The sequence below is a fragment of the Haliotis rufescens genome, unplaced genomic scaffold, assembly GCF_023055435.1.
Source record: "Haliotis rufescens isolate VD_foot unplaced genomic scaffold, xgHalRufe1.0.p SCAF_1, whole genome shotgun sequence".
Lineage (NCBI taxonomy): Eukaryota > Metazoa > Mollusca > Gastropoda > Lepetellida > Haliotidae > Haliotis > Haliotis rufescens.
This window is the reverse complement of record NW_025963779.1, coordinates 33,699,644-33,716,069: the sequence shown is the minus strand read 5'-3', so window position 1 is coordinate 33,716,069 and position 16,426 is coordinate 33,699,644. Positions and strand designations below refer to the sequence as shown.

Below are 16,426 nucleotides of genomic sequence, written 5' to 3'. Positions count from 1 at the left end.
GAGAATCTTTGCCTTTCTGTGACATACAAGCTGATAACGCTGACTACAAGTGTGAAGGAGGACTGATCTCTGACCCAGTAAACACCAGCAGGTAGGGGAGGTGGTCTAGGAGTGTCTGACCTAGGTGTGGGTAGGTTAGTCTCACTCATTACACAAGGTGAGGGCTGTACAATCAATGGATATAGTATAGTGAGTGCAGCATCTGGCTTCGATGCAATGTTGAACAAACAGTATTTCAATTATATCAAGGCGTGTCATCTTTATGTGGGAGGGCTTTGTTGTGGGCGAATGTCTAAAGGTACGCAGGTTGTAGACTTTTACCACACTGGTGTAACCTACAAGCCTGAGCATGCTGCTGACCATGGTCTTCTGGGTGTGACTTGAAGTCAAACCAGGGACAGCAGAACATGCCTTGTTAGACGTCTCTGTGGAGACTATCTTGGCAAAAATTGCTTTGGCTGAAACAAATCAAATCCCATAAAGAACAAAGCTCCTGGTTTCAGAACCTGTACTTATTGTTAATTTTAATTAAATTCAATTTCACACCACTGTCAGCAATATGACAGTTTTAACAAGGCTGCCTATTAAACAATTAATCTCTAACCAGACACAAGAGTGGTCAATACAGTAAGCAACATTCCATACCAGTGGTCAATACAGTAAGCAACATTCCATACCAGTGGTCAATACAGTAAGCAACATTTCATACCAGTGGTCAATACAGGAAGCAACATTTCATACCAGTGGTCAATACAGTAAGCAACATTCCATACCAGTGGTCAATATAGTAAGCAACATTCCATACCAGTGGTCAATATAGTAAGCAACATTCCATACCAGTGGTCAATACAGTAAGCAACATTATATACCAGTGGTCAATATAGTAAGCAACATTCCATACCAGTGGTCAATATAGTAAGCAACATTCCATACCAGTGGTCAATACAGTAAGCAACATTTCATACCAGTGGTCAATATAGTAAGCAACATTCCATACCAGTGGTCAATATAGTAAGCAACATTCCATACCAGTGGTCAATACAGTAAGCAACATTATATACCAGTGGTCATATAGTAAGCAGCATTCCATACCAGTGGTCAATATAGTAAGCAACATTCCAAACCAGTGGTAAATACAGTAAGCAACATTCTATACCAGTGGTCAATACAGTAAGCAACATTCCATACCAGTGGTCAATACAGTAAGCAACATTTCATACCAGTGGTCAATACAGTAAGCAACATTTCATACCAGTGGTCAATACAGTAAGCAACATTCCATACCAGTGGTCAATACAGTAAGCAACATTCCATACCAGTGGTCAATACAGTAAGCAACATTTCATACCAGTGGTCAATACAGTAAGCAACATTTCATACCAGTGGTCAATACAGTAAGCAGCATTTCATACCAGTGGTCAATACAATGAGCAACATTCCATACCAGTGGTCAATACAGTAAGCAACATTTCATACCAGTGGTCAATACAGTAAGCAACATTCCATACCAGTGGTCAATACAGTAAGCAACATTTCATACCAGTGGTCAATACAGTAAGCAACATTTCATACCAGTGGTCAATACAGTAAGCAGCATTTCATACCAGTGGTCAATACAGTAAGCAACATTCCATACCAGTGGTCAATATAGTAAGCAACATTCCATACCAGTGGTCAATAAAGTAAGCAACATTCCATACCAGTGGTCAATACAGTAAGCAACATTATATACCAGTGGTCAATATAGTAAGCAACATTCCATACCAGTGGTCAATATAGTAAGCAACATTCCATACCAGTGGTCAATACAGTAAGCAACATTTCATACCAGTGGTCAATATAGTAAGCAACATTCCATACCAGTGGTCAATATAGTAAGCAACATTCCATACCAGTGGTCAATAAACTCTATTGATCTTGGCCTGTAATATCTTGAATGATCATTTATCTCACAGAAAGGTAAAACCATCCTGTCCTTCAAAAAATACATTGATATCAAAACAGCATAACTAAATTGCTAACAAGACTGATTCATGAGCCAAAGTTGCTATCACAGTCTTCCATCTCCTAAACTATCAATAAACCAACCTCCAATGCCCAAGGCCAAACCCAGTGACCACCTGAAGCAGTTTACTGTGACTGAAAGTCCAGGGCCTGGCTGACGAGGATGTCAAAGTAGTAGCAGCAAGTGATCACTCAGTCGAGGGAAGCTAATCTAGCTTGCTAAGACATGCCTACCACCTAAACAGGAAGTATTAGTAATATGTTGACAAAATGGACCGTTGTCACGTTCCTGTGCAACTATTACAGCCCCCCCTGTACAACATGGCCACCATGTTGACAAACATCTTGAGAAGTAATCCACGACACATGGTTACAACATGGGTCTTCCTGGCTCTCCCTCATGTTGCCAGAAACAGGGTTTGATGAGAACAGATTGGATCAACTCAGCTTATTAAAATTAACTGTTCGTATGTTAAGACTACGCTCTTCCTAAAAAGTCTCTCACAGACAGGTTAAGGTAAATGGACAAACTAGTACCAGGGTTTATTTCTGAAATTTTACTTTATTCTGATTATAATTCCATTGAAAAGGAACTTTTAGTGACCACTGCTACACCTTTCCTTCTATTATCATGTATGGATTCACATACCAAACACGTTCTCGCTCAGGAAATAAAGGAATTCTGGGACTCGTTTTGTAAAATCACATGACACACATGCGAGTGTAATGATATCTATGTATCCCGTCTCTTTGTCAAATATAGAAAACTTATGTCATCATATGTACTTAACAGTGGTAGAAACTAACAGTTTTCATGGTTTTAGTCCACCTTAATGATAACATATAGCAAAACCCATACAAATGGCAAATTTCCACTGGTCCTTATGATACCTTAACTATTGGGCAATTTGGCAAGGACTACAGGACTAATTTATAATGCTGCTTAACTACCATCATTACCACAAGAAATTAAACTTTGCTTAGGGGGAAGTTTGATTTTAAGAACAGGTTAATAATATTGTAAGAAACTGACTCATTTCATTTGCCCTTTCATTCAAAAGTTGTAAATACCTCCTCTATCTTCTCAACAGAACAAATTAAATATTCCTTATTTGCTGCATAGGAACAAAAAATAACTTTCAGCACAAGGCATCCATGGTTCTGCTATGATACATCTCGACAATTCCTCGGATTGGATAGGACCACTGCTGTGTATGAGGTCATGGTTCACACTAAACACGACGATGAGCTCGGTATGTGTAATTAGCTAGGGAAGACTATTTGCTTGCAGGTAATAGCATGGATAAATACATGACACACATTTCCCAATGAACACGTAAGGAACAACTCAGCCATTTTTGTGGTATGTTGGGCATTGAACATGTTCTTTAACAAGATAATTAAGATAAATAAAGAATTTGTAGCTAACACTTGGGTAGTGTTGGTGCAGTTGTGCATGTTGAAATGTGTGATACATATCGAAGCAGGCCCTGTAACTATGTAACTACATCGTAGCTTATTAAATAATCTTAAGATGTAGAAGATCTATGTGACAAGCAGCATTAGAAGCTGGCACTCATCCTATATAACACATGTCCTATACTCAAATTAAAATTCTTAATGGTTAAGAAGTATGCCGAGGATAAATCCAAAAATGTAGGACTATTTTCTATTGCGCAGTCTGTGTTAAAGACTTTTGTTCCCATATACTGTAAACCTGTGGATTTTAGTTTTTTAGTTTTCATGTATGGACAATGATGAGTTGTTCTTACTAAACTTGCACAGGACATAGAGACTCAGATAGACTAACATCTAGTCTCTGAAATGAACATATCGTACAGAAAAAACAGTTGTTCAGTTATCTTAATCAGTTAATAAAAATATAATAAAAGGGAGCCCAGTGACTCTCTTCATTTTCAGATGGTACTGCAGTAATCTAGACTTGCCAAACATTATAGACTTGGATGGGCTTTTATTTGATATATATTTGTATCAGGGTCTGTAAGACAGACTAGGACTCAGACTTCTGACAAGTTTCCAAGTCACAGACGGTGCATGTATCATCATAAGAACTTGGGTAGGCCTGCACCATGACGGTGGAATATATTTATTTTATGAAAAAAAGAAGATCTAGAAACGCATACAAAAGCAAGTCTAGCCAGCTCTATTCCACATCAGCATAGGGAATTTTGATTTTATTTTTAGAGTCAAGAAGGATAGTGTGTAATATAAGATTTCAGAGACTAAATGTTAGTCTAGAACTGGGGACAAAAATTAGGATGCCAGAGCTAGCTTCTTCCACATATGTGGGTTCTTTCCTGACTTTATGGCTGCTAAAAACAGAGGCAACTGAGCTGGTGAACAACAACTGTTCATAGGAAGAAAAAGGCTAGTTCAGTTGTGAAACTGATCAGTGGTAGAAACAAATTGGCACATAACACTACTCTACAGTTTATTTCAGACTGGTGGTTTATGTAAAAGAACTTGAGAGAAAACAACTATGATAAGATTTTGAACAGTCTCAGACTATCCATGCTGATTATCATGATTATTGACAATATATACATGTATTAATGTAAGGATTTATATTTTTAATTTATCTGTCAGAAAGTATTATCATGAATATTGTGAGTGACAGTAATTTTATTCCACAGTCGTCAAAAATGTGGCTTTATCACAGGAACATGTAAACAATCTAGTCTGAACCAGGTCCATCAGTCTGAACCAGACACGAGTCTGAACCAGGCCTACCAGTCTGAACCAGGCTCACCAGTCTGAACCAGGCCTGAACTAGGCACACAAGTCTGAACCAGGCCCACCAGTCTGAACCAGGCTCACCAGTCTGAACCAGGCCTGAACTAGGCACACAAGTCTGAACCAGGCCCACCAGTCTGAACCAGGCTCACCAGTCTGAACCAGGCCTGAACTAGACACACAAGTCTGAACCAGGCCCACCAGTCTGAACCAGACACACAAGTCTGAACCAGGCTCACCAGTGTGAACCAGACACACAAGTCTGAACCAGGCTCACCAGTCTGAACCAGACACATCAGTCTGAACCAGACACACCAGTCTGAACGAGACACACCAGTCTGAACAAGGCCCACCAGTCTGAACCAGGCTCACCAGTCTGAACCAGACACACCAGTCTGAACCAGACACACAAGTCTGAACCAGGCTCACCAGTCTGAACCAGGTCCACCAGTCTGAACCAGGCCCACCAGTCTGAACCAGGCCCACCAGTCACGGACACTTTCAGCCACTGTGTCCACCTGGTCCTCATACAGTGGACTGTTGTGACCAGCAACAGGGACCTGTTCTCTCCTACATCCACATGGGGACATGCGCACAAGAGACACGCCATTACTTTAATGCCACTCACAAAACTTGAAATGTATATTGTATCAGGTTCAGATGTATCTCCTTGGTAATACCTTATGACACGAGACTGGCAGACTCTTATCTGTTTAGGCTTATAATGAGATGAATCTGGATGTGGGTGGTGTCAGACTGAAAAACAGGAATATTCTTTCTTGTAGCCTAAAGCAAGTGACATGGACCTTGGCTTCTTGCTTGGGTTCACTGATGGAGTCTGCAATGCAACCCCTTATGAATTCTTATCTTACCTTTGAGGCTTGCTGTGTTGGTTTTTATTAAGAAAATGAGAAAACTTTCAAGAAATTAGTGTAGAGTACATCCCAGTAAACTTTGACTCAAGTCACACGAACAAACTTGAACATTAATCACTTTTGTAAAAACCTGACAAAATTCTGTGTGTTCACTTGACTCCAGTGTGAAGGAATAGATTGCACTGCCAAACTTAGTTACAGGCAAGGGAAGATCACAGTTGGTTAGTCACACACAGACCTCATCCCTTCCTTATTTTCTTGCTTAAGGCAGGGGTTGATTTAACTGCTGGCCCATTGACATGACCTCACGTTCAGCCACTTTGAGGCCTCCACCGTTTAGTTGTAGGCCAGGTAGTTTGGAGAAAGGCCAGTAACTTCTGGAGCAAACCCTGCTGCTACATACAAATTTGTTGTTAAATCTACCCGTGTTAGGCTGTCTTCTGGTATGTATCAGTGTTCAGTGTGCAACCCCAACTGTCACGTATCAGGAGACCTTTTGTGACATGCTTTAAGTCAAACTATCATCGAGGTGAGGTGAGGTGAGGGTATGGTGCTGACAAACCTAGAAACATAATCGGGGCGAACCAGTCATAGGTTTCTAGCGTGCCTAAGGGTTGTAACTGCACAGCGAATCGCAGGGCCTTAGACAACTTGGCCCCTCGTGCCCCTGAGGTGAGGTGAAATGGGGTTTAACATCGCATCCAAGATAATTGTCATCGTATAGTGATGTGCATGCACGTGTACGTGGGTGGCTGCTGGTACTAGACCAGACTAATGCTGATTTATAGTTCTGCCCACTGAGATACCATTCCGCAATTTAACATGAACACCCCACTCAGACACAGTATACTGACTTCGAGCCGACCAGTCCTTGTTTCAGCCCCTTAATGTTGAGCGTCAGACTGGGTAACAACAAGTACCATCTTTTAACGTCTTTTGGTATGGTGCGGCCAGGGATCAAAACCCGAACCTTCCACTCTACCACCAGACCATGGACCACGGAGGTCATCAATATGAAGCGATGCAGCAAGAATCAAAAACAAAAAGTCAAATTGTCAAAAGTAGGAGTTTATATATAAACAAAACATGAATGAATTCCATTTTGACAACAGGTCGTGTATTGTTTATGGCAAAGTGTTTTATTTGTTTCTTTTTTGTTTGTTGTTTAACGCAGCACTCAGCAATATACAAGCAACATGACGGCGGACTGTAAACAATCAAGTCTGGATCAGACAATCCAGTGATTGACATCATGGGCATCGATCCACATAATTGGGATACAATGACATGCATCAACCAAGTGAGTGAGCCTGACCACCCGATCCTGTAAGACGCCTCTTACGACAAGCATTGTCGCCTTTAAGGGCAAGCATGGGTTGCTGAAGACCTATTCTAACCCAGATCCTCACGGGTATATTCTCTAATGAAAAAAAAAAAATATATGTTCTGTAAACTATGACATCACTGCATTATAACCCTGTGTCATGTCAGAGCAGTGTATGACATCTGTGGAATATCACTTCATGTTAAAACTTGTTAATGTTGTATCCATTTGCTACAAAATAAGCACTTAGAGAAGAAATTATGCTTTCTGAAAGTTTTATGCTGAAAATATCACAAAAAGTGAAATACTATTTATTATACTTTTAAGCAAAGTTACTTCCCTATATGTCTCGACTGTAAAGTGGGAATTTGGCACAGTAGTTAATAACAGCACCTAGCTCAATAGAATACACACTGACCTTCTTCTTACAGTTGCTTAGATTAACTCATCTAGATTTGAGAAATACCCACCTCAGAGAAGGTTAAATTGTCTGAATTCAGACATTGTTAAAGATAGTCATTGAGTCATACTATAGACTGGAAGACCTAAAGTGGCACATGACCAAAATATGTTGCAACAGAATACCCTTTCTACACATGTCAGCAGAACATCTGGACTGGACTATCTCGCAAAACAAACAAGTATGCAAGTGGCTACCTTAACATTTGTTCGACAATGCTGACTGCTTCAGGCAAATCCTCAATGGTCATCTATGCATCATACAGTCTATTGTTGTACTCACCCTGCCTTGCAGTTAGACATAGTCATGAGTCACATTTCCCCAGCATGTTCATACATCCTTATTTGGACATTTATCTTGATAATACCTGCTTCCTGGTTACTTACTTCCTTAACTGGTAGTTTCACTTGTTCACACAAGGCGGACAATTGCTTTTACATTGGTATCAATTGTATACCTGACAGTGAGAGCCTAATCAGTGAATAAATCTCCGCAATAAATCTACCGAAGAACTATATATACTAGTGGACAACAGATTTGATAGCATTATTACACTCCTGGGTGTGTACGATTGAATGATCTGTTGCAGTACAATATTTGAGTAGTTTGTCTTACAGACCCTCATACAAATATATATCAAATGTAGCCCATGCAAGTCTATAATGTTTGGCAAGTCTAGATTACTGCAGTATCTGAAAATGAAGAGAGTCACTGGGATCCCTTTTATTATATTTTTATTAAGATAACTGAACAACTGTTTTTTTCTGTACGATATGTTCATTTAAGAGACTAGATGTTAGTCTAAATATTTGAGGTGAAATGGGGTTAAACGTCATGTCCGAGATTATTGCACTTATATAGCGACGTGCATGTACGTGTGTGTGTTTGTGTGGCTGCTTGTACTAGTCCGGACTGATGCTGATTAATAGTGCTAGCTCACAGAGATACCATGCCGCAGTTTAACATGAATACCCCACTCAGGCACAGTATACTGACTCCGAGCCGACCAGTCCTTGTTTTAGCCATTAATGCAGAGCGCCAGAGAGGGTAGCAACAAGTACCATCTTTTAATGTCTTTTGGTATGACACAGCCAGGGATCGAATCCCGGATCTTCTGCTCTCCGGGCGGACGCTCTACGACTACCACGGAGGCGGTCCTGCAGTACAATAATAAATAGCAGTACAACTAGAAACAGCAACTGGTATGTAGCAGGATCACGGGGGGCACACTGGGTTTTTTGTGTCCTGCATTAGGTTTTATAGCACAAGCATAAAACCATATGTCCCCCGAGTGATCCTGCTACAATGAATTAATTTTACCGACAAGATCAGATGGACCAATCAGATCTCATCATTCTGACATGGAGGTATGATAAATATAGTTATTCAACTTGAGCTTTAAACGCAGGTAGATAAAGTAGTACCCACAACATGGGTTACATGAGTGAGTGAGTGGGTTTAACGCCACTTTTAACAGTATTCCAGTTATATCACAGCATGTCACCTGGATGTGGGAAGAATGCCTGAAGTGATGCAGATCTTAGATGTTCACCACATTGGTGAAACCCATGAGAACAGGTACGGTGCTGACAAACCTAGAAACACAATCGCGGTAAGCCTGGATTCGAACCCATGATCATAGATTTCTGGCATGCCCAAGTGAGCCAATTCTGCACAGAAAAATGCAGTGCCTTAGGTGACTGGGACACACTTGCCCTTGGGTTACACACGTTCGTGTGTGCATGCTGGTTCTAGTCCGGACTAATGCCGATGTGCCCACTGAGATACCATGCACCAGTTTAACATGATACCCTACTCAGACACAGCATACAGACTCTGAGCCAATTGTACTGTGATTATATGTATCTTGATAATATGGTTGTGAGATGATACATGATACCAAAATTTAGATGTCATGTTAAAGTCCCATCACCAAATGATCTGTTGAAGATGCAATGAAAACATATTGCGTATACATTGAGATCGACCCTTATTTCATGTCCGCCTCGTTGTTAGATGTATTGTTTTGTATGCTATATGACCTCACCAGTACTTTGGTGATTAGTAACAGCCCTTGTCCCAGCACCAGTACTGAGGTCACGAAATATCACAACATGTTTGTATATATCAATATCAATTCAAGGGCATGCTGCATTGATAGATTGCTTCAAGATGTGTGCATCATGGCACAAAGTATCCCAAAGCACCAACCCATTGGGGAGTTTTTTCTATTTTAGTCATGCTAGTGCATTATGCTGGTGTATCATATCAGGCTAGTGTGTCTGTGTGTGTGCTGGTGGTCAATCCTTTAGTCATCATTGTCATACGAGTGTCATATCATACTTGTCATAACAGTGCCATATCATACCTTGTCATGTCAGTGTCATATCATACCTTGTCATGTCAGTGTCATATCATATCTTGTCATAACAGTGCCATATCATACCTTGTCATGTCAGTGTCACATCATTCCTTGTCATGACAGTGTCATATCATACCTTGTCATACCAGTGTCATATCATACCTTGTCATGTCAGTGTCATATCATACCTTGTCATGTCAATTTCATATCATACCTTGTCATACCAGTGTCATATCATACCTTGTCATGTCAGTGTCATATCATACCTTGCCATGTCAGTATAATATCATACCTTGTCATGTCAGTGTCATAACATACCTTGCCATGTCAGTGTCATATTGTACCTTGTCATGTCAGTGTCATTTCATACCTTGTCATGAGTGTCATATCATACCTTGTCATGTCAATGTCATATCATACCTTGTCGTACCAGTGTCATATCATACCTTGCCATGTCAGTTTCATATCATACCTTGCCATGTCAGTATAATATCATACCTTGTCATGTCAGTGTCATTTCATACCTTGTCATGAGTGTCATATCATACCTTGTTATGTCAGTATATTATCATATCTTGTCATGTCAGCATCATATCATACCTTGTCATGTCAGTGTCATATCATACCTTGTCATGTCAGTGTCATAACATACCTTGCCATGTCAGTGTCATATCGTACCTTGTCATATCAGTGTCATTTCATACCTTGTCATGAGTGTCATATCATACCTTGTCATGTCAGTGTCATCTCATACCTTGCCATGTCAATGTCATATCATACCTTGCCATGTCAGTGTCATATCATACCTTGTCATGTCAGCATCATATCATACCTTGTCATGTCAGTGTCATATCATACCTTGTCATGTCAGTGTCATAACATACCTTGCCATGTCAGTGTCATATCGTACCTTGTCATGTCAGTATAACATCATACCTTGTCATGTCAGTGTCATATCATACCTTGTCATGTCAGTGCCATATCATACCTTGCCATGTCAGTATAACATCATACCTTGTCATGTCAGTGTCATATCATACCTTGTCATGTCAGTATAACATCATACCTTGTCATGTCAGTGTCATATCATTACCTTGTCATGTCAGTGTCATATCATACCTTGCCATGTCAGTGTCATATCATTACCTTGCCATGTCAGTGTCATATCATACCTTGCCATTTCAGTGTCATATCATACCTTGTCGTGTCAGTGTCATATCATACCTTGTCATGTCAGTATAACATCATATTTTGTCATGTCAGTGTCATATCATACCTTGTCATGTCAGTATAACATCATACCTTGTCATGTCAGTGTCATATCATACCTTGCCATTTCAGTGTCATTTCATACCTTGTCATATCAGTGTCATATCATACCTTGTCAAGTCAGTGTAATATCATACCTTGTCATGTCAGTGTCATATCACACCTTGTCATGTCAATGCTACAGTAAACTATTTACTAGAGTAGTACTTGGTGGTGTCTCAAACACATTTAAATTGGCAATATGGACACAAATAACAATATTGAAATATCTTAATAAAATATTAATATATAAAATCACTAACAATACCTATGCATGCCATTATACACCCCTGTAGATAGCATTCATCATACTGACTGTTCTGTTCACATCACAATGTTATCTTATCAACACCAGTTGGTGACAGCAATATCACATCTCAACATGACCTAATCATCAGCAACATCAATGACAAGCAAACCAGTGGTCGATAGTACGAGCTGCGACCATTAATGTCAGATTGCCATTATACACACTGGGTCCACTTCATATTATTTGGTTCTGTGACAAGCATAGGGTACTTGGAACCTATTCTGACCCCGAATGAATACACCTGGACTGCCTTTACTAGTTTTTTAAGTGAAGTTATGGAGATTGTATATAGACTAGAACAAGCTGATCTTACTAGACCAAAAGACATTTTACTAGACAGGGGCTTCAGACAAGTGGACAAAGATGCAGACTGCTTCATATCATGATTTTTGTCTATAAATACTTGAAACCGGGTCCAGCAAACAAGTGAGTGACACCAAGAGCACAGCTTTCCATGCTTTCAGGGTTTGATGATCTCGTCAGCTAGGTGATCTCATTTTCAGAGACAATTATGACAGGCTGTCCTGACTCCCTCCATTTAGGCAATGGTAGCCAAGGGGTGGTACATTCACATCATTCAGGGCTAATGATCTTGTTTATTTGCATACATAGGCTACAATATGCTACAGTCAATTACTATTAGAAAAATGAGATATTACTTTTGAGAAAAATGAAATAATCTACACTGTAATATATTAATCCGGATCATATGATGTCATTCATAAAAAAGTAATGACCCCTATCCTTGCTGAAGCATTGTTAAGTTGCTATTTGTTGGTTGTTTAACGCTGCACTCAGCAGTATTCTTGCTATATGACGTCAGTCTGTAAATAATCAAGCCTGGACAAGACAATCAAGTGATTGACATCAAGCGCATCGATCATTGCAATTGGGATACAATGACATGCATCAACCAAGTCAGCGGGCCTGACCACCCGATACCTGTTTGTCGCATCTTACGACTGGCATAGTCGCCTCTTATGGCAAGGATGGGTTGCTGAAGACACATTCAAACTCAGATCTTCGCGGGTTTGTTACATTTGCATCCTGAGAGCTTGGAATTGTGTCATATTATGTGTGTGTGTGCGTGTGCTCAGTGCAGGTGTGCAGTGTATGCCTATGTGGTTTAACACTGCACTCAACCTAAATGTAAGTGGCCTGTAAATAAAAAAGATATTGTGCACAACGATCCACGTCAACAGGATAAGAAGACATGCAATCTACCAAGTCACCAAGTCTGACCACCACATCCATTTTGTTACCAGCATAGGTTAATGGGGACCTATTCTAACTCGGATTTCTCATATTGGAAGTATCTACTAATTTTCATTACAGATGAGTTAATGGGATGTGATAAATGATAATGTGTGACCTGGCTGATTGTGTGTTTGCGACAGCATGGTTCATTGCTCAAGCTATCAACCCCTGGTTTGTTGGGCCATATTTAATTGTTTACAGACAAAACAATCACAATAAAACAAGATTATCATAACTCAAGATGTCACTTAATTTAATGAAACAGGTTAAGGTGAATAAATTTATTAGGAGCTCATGTTTATTTATCTGTTGTTTTACGTCGACTCGGCAATATTCCAGTGATTGACATCATGAACATCGATCTTCGCAATATTGGGATACAATGACATGCACCAGCCAAGTCAGTGAGTCTGACCAGCTGATCACCCCTTATGACAAGCATGGGTTGATGAAGACCAACTCTGACCCAAAATCTTCATGGGACTATGAGCTTATGATGCAATCTCTTTGCCTTTACTGAACATAAGTTCACACAAAATGCCTGTTCAGGTATTGCTGAATCCAAAAATATCCTAAAGTATTAAGAATGAAGAAATGGAATCAGATGTTAAACTACACCATTTGCAAATTGGTTTAGTAGATATACAGTAAGTCTATACTGCCCATAATACAGTTATGTGTATGCTGGCAAAAGTCCACACATTCCCTGAGGCGATTGTTTTTAAATGTTGGGTGCTGTTTCTGGTCTTCCACAATCGTATCAGATAAACCAAATGTACTGTTCTTATAGCACTAGAATCTGATTGTAAAAACAGATTCTTGTCACATGTGCATCAAGAACAGTAAATAGGGTCATATATGTTGGCATAGTACACTTTCAACGGCCCACCAGCTGCTCACATTCCTATTATGGTGATTGTTTGACTTCAACTCAAAGTGCATTCCAACTTCCAACTGACATTTTCACCTGGATGAATGCAAAAAAAGAAATCTTTAAATATCTTTTGAAGTTTTCCCAGAGTGGAACTTGACCTGTCAAGAGTAAAATGCCTCAAATTCCACTGCCAAATCACTGGCGAATTTAACAAGGCAAGTCTCTGACAACCGAAAACTATTTAATCGTTCACTCTGACAATATTTTGTCATCTAAGCAAAAATATTCCGAGGAAAGGCAAACAAGACAATGATTCATCCGAGCATCTCGAACATTCATGGGGGCGGCCATGTTCGATACCAGCGACAACAAAGGATGGCGGAGATTTTGTTCACAGAACAATGAAGTAAATGAAAGAGCATTTTATTTGTAAGGAATTTTGGTAACTTATTCTTGACGTCGAACATATAAAATCACACGATAATTACCTTCTACACTGAAAACTTCCTTGATTTATTGCACCGACAATCCCCTTCCGCGTAGAGGGCGTGGCTGTACCGGATGTGTGATCCACAATGCATCACGGTTAACGGAAAATGATTCACAGGGGGCCTTGTAAGGGTTCGTAATTGTTGAAAAGAGGCCAAGAGAAAACGGCTGCAACTCGGAATTAGCGTGCATCGTTTATGGTCTCTGGTTTGTTAAACAAATATTGTCCATCGTTATGATTCAAGTACATGTGTCCCAGCAGGCTTTTTAACGCACAAGTAGAACTGTGTGTTTAGTAAGTGTGTTTCTGAATCCGTGCACATATTTACACTTTAAAAGCGTGACGCTAAACTAGTAATAAAACAATTTTAACGGAAGCACCAGTATAGTCGAAGATTAAACGTTAACAAATCCTGAGTTATTATTTTATAAACAAGGTGTAAAATTTTAAATAGTCCTACATCTGTGTACTGATCATGTATTTAGAATCTTTCCTTAGTAGGTACACCTAAGATGGCGCGTTTATTTCCACGTAAGACGCTGTATATCGGCGGTTTATTACGTAACTGTTAACACCTGATTACATTTCGCGCATCGTTAGACGTGTATATTGGACCCCGCGTATATTCATACCATTAACATCCTATACATAGGCTTGATATTCAAGACATGTTGAAAAAGCGTGCGGTAGAGCTAGTGCAAAAGCGTCATTGAAAGAGAGATTAGCCTTGTGTATTAGCCTTGCGGAAGGAATTGTTCAATTGGTTTGTATACAAAATTTTACAAAAATTCAGTGAAATCATTCATTGATAGTAGTGGTATAACTGTGAAGTGTAATTATTTAAAGGAAAAATAATGTACTTTACATATAATGAAGATAAACATTGATACATTGTGATATATTTATAACAATAATAAGCTAGACAATTTATTTAGTTGCAGTCTTCGTCAGAGTGTTAATTTACTAAAGTAGAACAAATGTGCTGTATAATAAAACCAGGTATATATACACATGCACAAAAGTTAAGCGCCACCATATTCATAGTCTCTTGATTTCACGTGTGGGAATCAGAAATACGAAATATGATGATGTATGACTGAATCATGAATCCAAATTTGTCCAGATACCACAAGGAAAGCGTGCTTTACGTGTTGCTGCAATTCCCCTGCCCTTTAAATAGTTAAATTCAAGTTTCAGACACGTGGTTGCATTTTGCTCCTGTGTGAGATTCCCCTTCCAATAGAGGTTGAAAATCAGCCATGGTGAGGAGAAAGTTAACGAACGCTAAAAGATGGCAAGTGATAGACATGAAAAATGCTGGCATGTCATGCAGGGCCATTGCAAGACAAATGGGTCGTCAACACAGTGTTATCACTCGTTTGATTGTCAAACATGGTCAAACCAATGATGTCAATGACAGGCATAGGTCTGGTAGGCCAAGAACGATCTCTAACAGAGAGGATAGACATCTTTTCAGGATAGTCAGACGAAATCCATTTGCCACTTCAACAGATATAAGACTGCAGTGGATTACCCATCAGAGACTCTCGACGATGACCGTAAGGCGTCGCCTCAGAGCGGCTGGTTATAACGCCAGAAGACCAGTAAAACGTCCTCAACTGACTGAGAGGCACATGCGGAATCGTCTGATATGGTGTCGTGCCCGTAGTCGATGGAACTTGGCCAACTGGAGAAGGATCCATTGGTCTGACGAGTGTCGAATGCTGCTACGAACTGTTGATGGTCGAATACGTGTTTGGAGGCAACGTAACACTCGTTTTGCACCAAGGAACATCCAGAAGACCTTAGCATGTGGCGGGGGGTCTGTCATGATATGGGGTTGTGTTTCCTTCGGCTGCAAACGTCTGCTGGTGACAATTCGTGGAAACCTGAATGGCCAACAATACCAAGATGCCGTTCTTCGTCCAGTGGTAGTCCTTCATTTTGACAACCATCCTCTTCAGACAAGACCTGTTTACATGGACGACAATGCTAGACCACACAGATCTCGGGCAGTTTTGGCTTATTTGCGTCAAGAAGCTATTGCCACTCTTCCTTGGCCGGCCTGTAGTCCGGATCTTAATCCGATTGAGCATCTCTGGGACATTCTTGGCCGGAAAATCAGACATCGTGATCCCCCAGTTCAAAATCTCGCTGGACTTGAAGCCGCACTTCATGAAGAATGGATCCGTTAGCCTCAGAGAAGCATTGAAGCTGTGGTCAATGTCCGTGGATCATACACACGTTACTGACGTACACTCCCTAGGGTGTCTATGTGACACCTTATATGATCTGCTGATATCATGACAGTTACATGACAAAAAAAGTTTTTCAATGTTTTCTAATCCTTCAATTTCTGGTCTTCGGTAAAATTCCATTCTGCTCATATTCTTTTGGAACCCAAGATA

General features: G+C 40.1%; 1 protein-coding gene across 4 annotated transcripts in view; it reads right to left on the bottom strand.

The window, feature by feature from the left end:
• The window catches only part of LOC124139435 (adenylyl cyclase-associated protein 1-like), a 97,220-nt gene extending 83,106 nt beyond the window's left edge, over positions 1–14,114 (bottom strand). Inside the window, exon 1 of one of the 4 annotated variants that reach the window (XM_046506482.2) lies at positions 14,017–14,114. The gene's annotated coding sequence lies outside the window, so the exon portion shown is untranslated. Of the gene's footprint in view, positions 1–2,088; positions 2,113–7,614; positions 7,640–7,699; positions 7,724–14,016 lie in introns of those variants that run through there. The other 3 variants (XM_046506481.2, XM_046506484.2, XM_046506483.2) reach the window with 3 other exon arrangements.
• Between the last annotated feature and the right edge of the window lie 2,312 nt (positions 14,115–16,426).